The sequence below is a fragment of the Ylistrum balloti genome, unplaced genomic scaffold (genome assembly GCF_031769215.1).
Source record: "Ylistrum balloti isolate Yb309-2 unplaced genomic scaffold, AGI_CSIRO_Ybal_v1 Utg369616, whole genome shotgun sequence".
NCBI lineage: Eukaryota > Metazoa > Mollusca > Bivalvia > Pectinida > Pectinidae > Ylistrum > Ylistrum balloti.
This window is the reverse complement of record NW_026781889.1, coordinates 746,457-760,135: the sequence shown is the minus strand read 5'-3', so window position 1 is coordinate 760,135 and position 13,679 is coordinate 746,457.

The window sequence follows — 13,679 nt, the reverse complement described above, 5'->3', positions numbered from 1 at the left end:
CTGATGCTATTCTTCATGTACATATTTTAGAGGTTTTAGTGTACATCTTTCTTTTATTAACATTTTGTTAGTTGTATCGGATTTTCATTAAGTTTTCTTGACATACCAGTATTTGTTGGTGTTGATGATGTATGCATATGATCATAACAATACTCAAAATCCTTGTTTGTTTATGCATCACATTATAACCAATTCGATTTGTGTTCTACTGAATAATGAACATCTTTAGACGATGATTAATGTTTCATTGTTTTGTAGAATCTACGTAACAATGATCTGTTTGCAACAACGAGAAAAAATACCGACTTCAGAATATATTCATAATTGCAACTCAAATTCAATAGATTCTGGGCAAAATACGAACGAATATGATTTACATGGAGACACTTAGGAAAAAGTAAGGATAATAAGACAATGCGTTCTGATTGAGTAAGCATCTTCTGATTCATCGACAACATCTGTCATGTTACTCTGTACTATCAGCAACGAAATTACAAATGCGTGATTGCAGGTGTTACTTGATGATGTAAGTATTAAGTTATTTTGAATAAATGTTCAGAACAGCTATTTTGATATAGTGTAGAGAAGATTTACTTGATCCAAAGTCACGCATTACACAGTTGGACTCCATGTATGACAATATTTACCTGGATTTTTCTCTTTTGCGTCTTTTTCATTTCGTATGGTATCTGGAACATAAATAACCATCATATTGTTTTACTGATCTCATTTGTTACCCATGAAAACCATAAGTATTACTCTGACGTGGTACGGTGTGTATACATGCACATGAATGAAATATAGCAAAGGTCTGTGAATGAATTTTGCTGTTTGTGTCTTTACTATGTATTAAGAGCAATTAATGTCGTGCATTTAATTGTACTATACTATTTAATTGTACCGTTTTAATTCCTATAAACAAAGAATCCGGATAATATTTCACATTTTTGCGCGAAGTACGTGGCAAATGATATATAGATATACAAATGTTAGTATCTTGGACAGCATTCCTGAAGCGTTTGAAAGTCAATATCCAAGCAAGCTTTGCTGTGGATCTTATGGATCAGAGCTGTGTCAACAAAAGTCGTCTCATTGACTGTTGTGATACTCACTCAGATTACTGCAACCATCTCATATTGATGGACCGTGTTTAATCTCTCGGATGTGTAGGTTGTGCCTCCATGGATAACCCGTGTACTGATGCTAGAATTGTGAGTGGGAGTGATTTGCTCTGCTTACTAATAGTTGGGTTGGTCTCTCATTATAAGAAGCGTAACTATCGTTACCTGATCACAGTCGCTAAAGAGCATATATAGGAGTTGAGCTGTTTAGCTCAAAGGCCTCAAACAAGATAGTGATGGAATTGTAAGTACTTTTATATATTCATTTGTGAAGATTATTTATTGTTTTGTTTAGCTTAAATTCGAATCGCAGTAACTATTAGGCATTATAACAAGCTTATCTTTTAATTCAATGTGATCAGAAGGCTTTGGTAATTTTACTTTGTATTTTATTTATTCTTATTTTGTTTTGTTTTTTTGTTTTTTATTTTGTGTTTATTTTTTATTTAGATTTTTTCGACTTTTGTTTTAATTTTTTTAATTTTTTTAATTTTTAAATTTTGTTTTTCTTTTTTTCTTTTTTTTTTTTTGGGGGGGGGGGGGTGGGGTGGGGTGGGGGGGGGGGTGGTGTTTGTATGGTTTCATACATTGCCATATTTCAGGTTCATAGCTACAAATTTGTGTTTTCATTAACTTCTCTCATTTTACTCAAAGTTAAATGCAAGTAACAGGAACAGAAGTATTTTATGTTATCAAATGTTTCTATACTTTGCTGCACCAATTACAACGTACGTGTTCAAAGAACCTATATGGTGTTCCGGATGTGCATTTTAATTTCCCTTCGGACCAGTTTTTATCTGAAGTCGCGGCGATGAGATGAACATTTCGTACCTATATAATCGCATTTCTGACCAAATATTTCGAGTGCATTGACACCATACGCTACCAAAACAAATATTACGTCCTGCTGTCCTTTTTTAAAGACATTATGTGAATCCTGGATGCCAGAAGTTTTATTTTTTAAACTGTTTTCGGTTTAACCATGAAAACGATAAAACGTGTTTTAAAAGGATTAATATCAAACCTTCGTTAGTTGGACAGGACATTATCTTATTGTTATTTTTTACACTTGACTCATTTTAATTCATTTCACATATCATGAAATGCTGGTTACATGGGAATTCTAATTTGATTTTAGTATTATTTGCAATAACTCGGTTAATGTGTTTTCCTCTTTAACCACGAAGGTTGATTTGTCTGAGGTAATGAAGATAAGGTCATATTTGATAGCAGCATACGTTTCCGCCAAATTCAAACTCTATCACTGATAAATTGTTGTTAAAAAATTGTTTTAAAAGTGACCTTTACCAAAAGTGAAACAATATGACATAATGCGAAATAACTAACTAAAAGGTATTTGGATGTTTCATGTATAGATTTCAGCTTGAAATGAAACTGATCAAATTCGAGGAACATTTTTATTGTGTGTTTTAAATGTGTTTTAGTAATACGAGGCAATACAACTTCGTCATGTTGCGGCTTAAGTGCGACTAACGTTATACGAAAAAAGGCTCGAAAAATCAATTTGTAACAGAATTCAACCTCAAATGTTACAGAATGCCTTACAGTCTTGGCAATTATCCTGTTTCAATTCGTATGTGGCAGTAAGGGTTCGTATAAAATTGCTGTAAGGAATATACGATGGTGATATGTCGTAATACATAGTCACAGAGAACAGTTTGACTTGAGGTGCATACAGTCAGTTTGTCGGCGCCAGATCTGTAACAATTTTGTAACCTATGGAAACCATATTTTAGAGTTATTATACTACGGAACCATAGACGAATATTTCACTTTCCGAGCAAGCCAAATAAAATGTTATCTATGCAAGAAACTTTAAAGTAAAACATATCATGTGATAATAGTTAATTATCTATAAAGAGGATCGTTGATAAAACGAACAAAATAAATATTTCTCTGAATTCAAGCTAAAATACATCTTAAAACAAAAATGCAAATTCGATCTGAATCTAAGGTACTTTATGTCTTACTTGATTAATTTCTCGTCATCCGCACAGAGGAGGACGAATTTATAGAATATGATGCATCTCCAGTTTTTGTCTTGTAATACATTTTATAATAACCACAGTCTTTGATTCACATTTGTGTGGTAAAGGAAAGTTACTCTCATTTAAATGAGAAATATTGAGTACAATTTTTGTCGTTGTTATGCTGTTAGTGCTTAATTTCCTGAACTCTGTTCTGGAATTCCATTGTTTCCCTGACGCTAACGATGACAAGATGATTAAAATATAGCATCTTAATTACGTAGATTATATATGAGAAGGTAATACGCTCCCTCCAATAAGTCTTATATTAAGGAGCTAATTAATGTAAATCCTCCGCAAGATAAATATGTATCTCGAAAATGGTATTTCATGCTTTTTTGTGAAAACTTGCTCAGCTAAATACTTAGGATGGGTAATTTCCCCTAGTTTGGAACCAAGAAATATTAGCAAGAACAAAATTACAAAGCTTAATTTCATTACTTCAATTTCAGTATTCAAGTGACAGGGTAGTGCAGCATTTATTGCAGCAATGTCACCTCGTCGGTGGAAAATTGTCATCAAGAGAAAAAGCATCTCCTCATTTGAGGCGAAATGTGAAACCTCTGACACAATCGAAGTTCTTTTGTAGACTTTCCGTGAAGGAACCTGCATTACCCTGTTGCTTATCTTACAACACTTAATTTTTATCTTAGGGGCACATTTTTGCTATAAATGTATTCTTTACATATGACGTGATGTTGTAATGATGGAAATAGTGAAATAGTCTCACAATTGCGATATTCCATATATGTACGGTCAAAAAAGAGATACACACAGGTGATACGTGATAAAATAATACTTTGGTCGCCCACGTTCGTGTAAACAGGAAAGATGTAGTGAATCAAAGAACAGGACGAAGTGTTTTTGTAGAAGTATACCGATGAAGATTCCGAAGGGAAATAAGCATTGCGTATAGTGATTTAGATATTTAGTGCTAAAGTAGTCAAACATTCGACGAAAACTACTTTGAAACATGTCACGTGTATCGATTCATTTCAAGTTTTAGCAGAAGCTATGGCATGAAGGACTTCGTTGTCATCGCAGGTATCAAAACGAACCACGATATTGGCTAACCACTAGCTTGAAAGGCATTAAAGGCCTCAAGCGGAATAAGATTAATGACTCGGTTTGTCAGAATAAACTGAATTGCATTGCAGCCTCCTTTTGATCAGTAATGATTATACTCATAATAGTTGAATAATCAGATACACATTACACATAATATTGGCTTAACAATTGCAAACTTATTTTAGGCAAATGTAAAACTCAGTTATTTAAACTCGTACCAGATATTAAAAGATGGCATGGATGTATGAATATGTAAACTGAAGCAGAACATGTTTGGTACGTATAGTTGGATATGCCCTTCTTCAAACTCTGTTCAGAGAGATAACTATAAACCAGTTCTCAGATAACCAGCATGAAATATAAATGGCTCCGTGACATATTTGCATATAAAATTAATCAGTTCAAAACATGAACCACGGATATATTCATAGGATTTGACACGAAATGTTTACTTAACATGACTTTAAATTTAACTACAATTGTATGAAATAATGTGACTTTTTCATATTTGTGCGATGCAAAGTGATTGAAGTAAATTTCCCTATGACGTCATTGTCCTGAGTAATGTAACACTACTTCCGGCTGTATTATTATTCTGGCTTATTCCTATCCGGTGTAAAGTAACAAATGATAAAATGGCCATTATGTCCGGAAATTGAAGTAGGAACACAAACTTCTTCTAAAATTTAGAAACACGTGCAATGTAGGAGAGGGCAGAAAAATCGGATTTAGCTGACTTAATGAGACTTCAGCACATCTTAAATCAAGCGTGATTTCCTATATATCCAACGCAACCAAAATGGGTGGGTGGGGGACAGGGTGAGGGAAAGGGAATACAAACCGTTGTCATGTAGGACATTTTTATTCGTTACCATGGTTTATTCAAGGAACACACATCTACAGTGTGAAGTTCGATGCATTTCCATATTCTAAATGGAATGAGCCAGATCCAAATAGTCCACTTTAGTGGTTAGTCGATGATTCAACTGTATCTCACATCGTCTTAGTCTCCAATACTTTTACAGTTCACTTTTCCTAAAATCTCCGTGTTGATAAATAATTCCCATTTTACTGATATTTTCCCAAAACACATCAGTGGTGTTAAAATATTATACGCTATTTTTCCTAAAACTGTTTTTTATTTAGTTTCTTTTGTGTATTATGTAGCAATTTGTTTTTCGATTAGCAATGCCCATACTCTTTCTATTTCCCTTAAAATTCTGACGCTCAAGGTTACTGATGTTTTCAGATTTAAGAGAATGAAAATAATGTATTGGTTGTATGGTCATTGTTAAAGCTTAAAGAGCGTTTTCAATTCCTTTTTGATACGTCGGGAAAAATAAATGGGATTAGAAATATAACGCTTATCTATCACCATTCAAACTGTTGTAGTGATGTTACCAAACTGACGCATATTTAGCATCAGCATTTTTTAACGTCTTTTATTTACTTTCAGTAGCAATTTCGCTTTTTGAAATATCCCTCTGGTGTAAGTTTTGTAATACAATGAATCAGACGTATTGTATCAGAATATCCTTGATACACACCGAGTTTACGTTTCTTTGATGGAAATGTTTCAATGGAACATTGATTTGCTTTTCCAGAATTTCGCAGAGGATTGACGATTGGGGATTTGTTGGAATAACGCTTTATATCTATCAATCCTTTTTTGGTTGACCTACATTTTCCTATCATACAATTGTATGTAACGATGTACTGTTCTCCCATGAAATAACACAAAGTCGTATCGCCCTTTTAAATTAAACTCTGCAGACCTATAATTGTATTTCCTTTCGTTTTAGCAGGAACGCTGTAAATGCAATTTAAATCTAGCGTAGAATCTGTGAGGACTTGGGAGAGTAAACATTGGATTGCTTTGTTTCACTGAAATACTTAACAGAGCTGATTTAATACTTCTGCTAGAGATAAGTTCAAAAACCATCTACTATATTGACAGTAATCCTAGCGATTGTTGTCGAGTTCTGCATAAACTCAGTATGGATAAGTTCACGGGTTTTTATTTAATACCATACACTGTCTGTACAGACTTTTTACTCAGAAGTAGAGATATTTGGTTGATTAACAGACTCTCTATGTCATGTAATAGGCCTTACTTATAGACTTTGCAGTCGTTCAAACTGCTACTGTCACGAATTAATTAAATTATACAAAAATACTCACCGATACCTATCTGTGAAGGACAGAAGTAGGTTAAAGGTTGCATAGAAATTTTATTTTCAATAGTAAACAACAGGCTATCAAGTCTTTGTACAACCCATCCATTACCGAAGAACTGGCATAGATAAAATCAACAAAGGTATTACCAACATTCGAACAGAGTTATTTTATAAATTTTATAAACCTACAGCCAAATATGAATAAAAAAGAATTCACAAAGAAACTCATAAATAAGTACATGGGAAAAGTGAACAGGCGATTCGGAAGAGTCAGCGGCTTCTGCTTCTCCGTCGACATCCGACACTGGAACCAATAACTATACTCTTACCAGAGTATAATTCTTACCTACCTGGTACTCTATGCTCACTGCTTTTATTTACCCAGATTTTAATGCCCAAGAACTGGTCAATCTGTTGTTAGCATAATGCTACTGGATATGGTATTACCCACCGTGTTGGCATTGTGATATGGCGGAATGATTACACTTCAAAAGATTCCTTTAGCATTGTTCCATCATTCTTAGTTGTAATGACAAACAAACAATTGTTCTCTAATGCACCGATATTGATTTAACTATATCTACTTCAGGACATTAACTTCTTCATCAACAATATCACTGTAGAATCAGACATTTATAACACAGCGAGAAAGTCATGATATAAATAAACATAGGATCAATCATCTCAGTACGCAATCGATTCTTGTTTTTATGTCCGGATATCGAGATCATTATATATGATTTTAGTTTGCCAAATGTTGCATGAATCAAAATTTAAATAGTAGGTGTCTTCGATGAAGCAAAATACGCTTGTTCTTCCGGAACACATTGTCTGATTTTCCTTGAGTTTTTTTAGGAGTCTCCATATAAATATTTTATTTGTTCATATGTTGCCCCGGTTTTACCTTTTTCGAGTTTGAATTTTGTTGATACGTTTGTATTTTTCTGTTGTTTTCTTATATGATCATGCCAGTTGTTCCCCATTGATTGCAAAATAGAGATTTTTAGCATGGTAATTATTTACACATATACATATATATACACAATGTAAAACTTGATACGCATAATCGTTGATGTCTACAAAATAAATACCATTCTCTAAAATCACAGGGATCACAAAGTGTTATTCAAAACATGTTTTGTATAATTCAGCAAAAACTTTATTAAAATACGATTATTGAGATATGGATATTATCAACCGATCGCTAATAGCGAATACAATCACTGTCAAAGATAAAAGAGATTAAACGTCTAAAGACACATTGGAGAAACTTTTAACCTAACACTATTACTTTTGACATGAAGCATAACAGCTTTTCATTAAATATGAAATAATCTTCGAACGATGAAGCACACCTGATGATGAAACCCTTACTACATACAGGGGGGCTTCATATCCAAACGTTACAGATACTATAATCATGAATATGCTTGTACATTTCAGGCAACTTTGTATACAAGAACATTGAGGAAATTCTAACGAAATATAAAAACCTCCATGTTGTATATGTTATAACACTAATACATCTAATATTTTACAATTTTTAATCATTTTGATTTTTGGACAAAAAGGGCCCATTTTCTATGCTTGTTGGAATTGATCATTTGAAATGAAATTTCTTTAAAAGTGTTCTGATTCGGCTTTCCCTCCTTTCCATTCCCAGTGTAGGGGATTTCTGTACCTTGCATTGTTCTCGATCCACAATTGTTTTTTTTATTATCTAAGAAGTTAGCTGGATGTCACGCAAATAGACCATTACAGACACTAATGTGTCGTTCACAAGATCGTTACAGTCAGTTCTTCTCAAATCTTCTGTCATTGCTACAGGGTTTAGTGAAAATCATTAAACGATATGGTAAAATCGGTGATATTTCAGGGAATGAAGGTCACTGAAATTAACGTCAGTAATAACGTCAGAAATATTTAGGTGTATTTTTTACATTCAAGAGATCAAAATTAAGCGGCTCAATTTTATTCATAATGTTGTTTTTCAACAGACTGGGCCAGTTCATTTTAACAGCATGCATTCGCTTGCGGAAATAAGAATAACAATTTCGAACATCTACAACATATACGTTCTTATCACTTCAAAGGTTGTAATGATAGCGACCGTAGCGACCGCTTTATTTTATTGTCTGGTGTATCCTCTTCACCAACACAGTACATATGTGATCTGCCTTCAACAATTTGTTCGCTGGCATGGAACGCACTGTGACGGTTCATCAGCTACAAAGATATCCTGCCCTGCAATTTTGTTCAAGCTTACCTGTGGAAATAAAACGTACTAAAAATCAAATAAACTAAAATGCATATCCATTATTGCATTTGTTGCAAAAAACAAAGTTAAAGATGACACAACATTTGCTTTCTTGTTGACCTGATTTTCTGTTTAATGCTCGGGAAACTTCGTCACTTTTCGAAAATGTCTTTGAAATGCTGTTAAAGTGATGCATAGACGACAGGGAGCCGTAGCACAGGCAAGTAAAATGACAGCTCCTATATTTCAAGTTGTTGTATGCATTGACTCATGATATATATCCAGACGACATATCGGGAAAAGCTTATCACACATCAGGTTTTAATCTTCCTCGATAGCGCTAAAATTTTATGAGCGTTTCCAGCAGAACTGAAGTGCAGACCACGTCAAAAAATATCACCATCTGACTAGTATTATTAATATTAGTATTTATCGCTAACATTGAAAAATTCCATTAATAAATCTTGAAATATCATTCTATAAAAACTAAGGCGAAATATAAACAAAAAAAAAATTACATGGAGACTACTGAAAAAGTACAGAGATACAGAGATCAAGTGTTCCGGAAGTTTGTCAAACGAAAGCAAAGTATACAACAAGGGAACACACTTGAAACCTAATGAGCATTACACACGTTCAGCTTCATATCGCACAAAATACCAGAATATTTCTCAAAGAGGTCTACATGGCGACCATTACTAAAGTCTGTCGATCTTGCGGAGAATTTCTAAGTTAGTAACGTGTAGAAAACTAATAGTGATCGATCAATTGATAGATAATAAATTAAACAGTTAAACAATAGGTAGAAAAATAAGCAGAGGTTTTCAGGGAAGGATTTAATTTCCAAACTTATTTCGTCGATGGCCTCTTAGAAAGACAGTTATATGATTTAGTCATGAACTTTTAGACAACAGAATCAGGAGTATAATTGTATTTGTTCACAATACTAAGGAAATGAGAAAATCACCATAAATAGTCTATTATTTCTGGAATAGTGTTTGAAGAAATAACAACAATAACATTTACATAATTACATAGAACTAGAACGGTTAAAACATCGCTGAGGTTTTAATCATCTTAATGATCTTGATGGTAATGACTAAATATACTTGGAAAACTATTCATGGCAAAATGGCATCTTTAAATAATAGTTTAAACCACAAAGATCAACAGTTAGTTAACACTAATGAGGAAATAACATAATAATGTTATACTCATATCATGGTATAGTACATAGAGATTGTTGTGCCATAATGTGCAAAGGTTTATCTTTGATACAAAGTATTTGTCAAACATTTTTGTCTTTGTTAAAAATTATAATAGACAGCATTCCTTATTAGGACATTTTGACTTCAAATAACGATTTTTAAAATGGGCTGTTCAATTCAAAGAAAGAAATTGCAATTTGCTTATAACTTTCCGCGAAGGTACGCTAAGTGTCCTTTTTATTCCACAATAAATATTGTATAAGCAGCTTGCAAAAATATCAATCAGTGCAATTGCATGTTAGCGCAATATGTCAAACACGACAGGCGTGAATCATTATCATCCACTTTTTTATAAACCTTTTATAAGAAAGATGTTTTTCGCTTGTATTTTTGCGAGCTTTAAGCATAGGTTATCACAATGGTATTGCTTAATTAGTTCGTTGTCTATTTTTTGTTTTATTGAGCAAACGTTGTTCTTTTATCCTGACACAATAAAACATTCGGAAACATCTGAAAATATTCAAAACTATCTGTGAACAGAACAAAATTATTTTTTCCTTAGATCATGATACAATGTATTTTATCAGTTGAACAGTTAGAAGGAGGAACTCTTCTCCTTCACCGACCTTGATTGGCATTACCAGGCAGCACGACATGCCGAAGGAGCCGGGTCTCCGTTCATGAATAAATGATATATATGATTTCTGTTCCGCGATGTTCGGCCTGGACAATGATAAAACGGTCCTTACAATGTATATATAAAAGTGTTCATCGCTTCCAAGTTTGTCTTAGTCATTAACTGCTTCAAGCTGTGACAGTCTGGACCAGTTAGTTACTTGAAAGGCGCGTATATTGGAAATGTCTGTCACATGAGAAATGTTAAATGGATCCAGATTTGTCCGCTAAATATATACATTATTGTATCTCACAAATTAATGCCCTACTTCTTCTTTCTGAATCTGGTGTGTATGTAATAAAAGACATTAACTCGAAATCTCTCTTTTAGGTATTTGAATTTTACAGTTGATATGTCATGTATTTAGGTGCAGAGACATACATTGATTTACTGTTGTTTGACAAACGGTGTACATTACCTGTCGGTGAATTGTTAACTCACGGCCAAGTAACCCCAATGATTTTCGGATAAAAATTATAATTACATAGAATATCAATAACAAATATTACATTAATTTGTTTTCGTTTTTCATCAGATTTTATATAGATCGAACGTTCGCCTTCACATTAAAAAGCCAGGCAGTCTAATGAAAAGTTCTGAAATGTCATTTATTACTGATTCATTGCATTAATCACTGTGAAATATTTTCAAAAGTAGATTTAACTTATGACACGATTGAAAATGAAAACAGACATGTTGTGTTCACTATGTAATTATTTCGAACTGTGTGTGGGAAAACTCCGATATCCGAATGCTTAAAATGTTCCATTAATTACCAAACTCTATCGATTTTAGAACATTGGCATATATCAAAGATTATACTATTGCTTACAACGAGTCAAATACTGACCATTGGTAGGTGCATGGGCACACCCGTATTTATAACTGCCTTCGACCGTCTTAAATCAAAGTTGTCAAAATGAACACCTTCTCCTATAAGCACACTTGGTATTTAGAGTACACTTTTGGTTTTGAATTGTTTGATTCATTTGTATCCTTATTGTACCTTGTGGAGTCTCGATGGTTGCCCGTGATCATGAAAATGGTATGATAATGAGACAGAATGGGATGACATTTTCCCCATGACCTTGTCTTGACATTTAATGATAGGCAGGTGATGCTTTGAAATAGCCTTTGGTTGCCCCTTCATGAGGAAAGATATTTGGCATTAAAATTCACAACGTAAACCATAAAACCAAAACTTACTCTTGCACTTAAAGAATACAACAAGGCATGACATTATTTTATCCTTCTGGCATTTTGAATGACCCTTACGAATTAGATATGCTAGTAATGAGTGTAAAGAAACTAGAAACATTAGGAAGGGAAACACAAAACCACCCCTGAGGTCGATAAAGAAGATAATGTAGCAGGCAATAGAAGGTCAATTGTCAATTAGATAAAACCCATTCCAATTCGAATGTGCTTTGACATTATCCATTTTTATTTAGAAACACATCTGTTTCAATAAACTACACTTTATTTTGTTATTTAAAAATGTAGGGCAAAGGCCCATTATCTTACAAAATCTTTAGCATTAACACAGAGTCTGTTTTACTTGAAATTAGTATCCATTCATAATGCGAGCATGACATTAATAGAGGAAATGTAGGTGAAAAATACATATTTATGAAACAAAAGCTTAGGATCATTTCAACGATAATGAAGGATTATGTAAAATGATTCATTGTTGGATAGCCAAAATCTCGTTTTCACATGATAAATATACACATACGTATATGTGAAAATGATTCAAAATAAATTCGTTATATGGTATTGCATCGCCGCTTGATTTCGCTGATAAACCTTGCTTAACCTTAAGAATTTCAAAATTTAAAAAGTCTTCATTTGTTGGCATAAAAGTTGAGTTTTTGCCGAATTGTTTAGGTAAAAAACAATTGACAATGGACCTGTTGATATGTAAAAGTTTCAAATTCTATCTTTTGTTTCGACGCCTCTGTTCTTGTATAGTTAACTTGCATGATACGTTTAAATTCATTCGAATAGTTGCACTATTCAGAATATACCCATGAACTTGACCTTCTATTCACAGGGAGAACGAGCAATACATAGGGATACAAACTGTAAGTTAGCAACGTAGTCTTTTTTCGGGACATGCGATAACATTCCACGTAGTACAGAGCTTACGAATCAAATGTCGGAGTAGAAAAGTTATTGTCTGGGAGGAATCCTGTACAATTTGCAATTAAAGTTCCATATTTTTCTTCTCTGTTTGTCTTCTTGAAGACACTCCGTGATACGACATTTATCAAAATGTTTCCTGGTGCTCATTCTTTTTCTTCTTACTCCCCATTTCAAGATATAAATATCATCCTACCTAGGTGTTATAATCGTGCTATCGATAGAATTGCTATAAACTCTATCATGAAAGTCCACCAATAATCTACAATAAAGTGATACATTCGTTAATGAAGCACACTGTTATTGATCGGATTCCAACCACGTTGTCATTAGCAAGTTTAAATCAGCAAGCTCGTATCATCTTTATAAAGTGGATATATAATAACATTTCAAATTATGAATATTCGTTGTCGACAATGTAAAGTTACGTTGCCATACCAATTTTTCAATCTCATATTCTTTTTCTGCTAGTTGCAACCACAACAACGTGTCTTTTTAAAGGGCATAATAACATTTCAGTGTTGATATATCTTAATTTGCGCTCATAACATTTAACGCGACCTTCCATTGTTATCATTAACGTCAGCTGATAGCACATAAGCACGGAAATTCTTGGTTGAAAATAATCCAAGAACACTATTGCTTGGTCTATGTTAACAATGCATATTTTTGATTTTCGGACTTCTCTTTGGAGCTAAATGTACCAAAGAGCCATCAGAATTATACAAATTTTAAAGTTACACAAATTAATACAATTTATTTCATAGTTCAGAAGAAAGAGCAATGTACTCAAATGTGTTTAACTCTACTATGTAAAGATACAGAGATAACCTCCTACTGTTTAAAGTCTATGCCTTTTGCCCAGGGACTGGTCAGCCACAGTATCGAGTAACAACGTTCATGTGTACGCTGGACGTGTAGGCCTTGTCCTCTTGGTCTCTCGCACGTGATTAGTACGTAAGATCAGCAGGTCATCCAATGA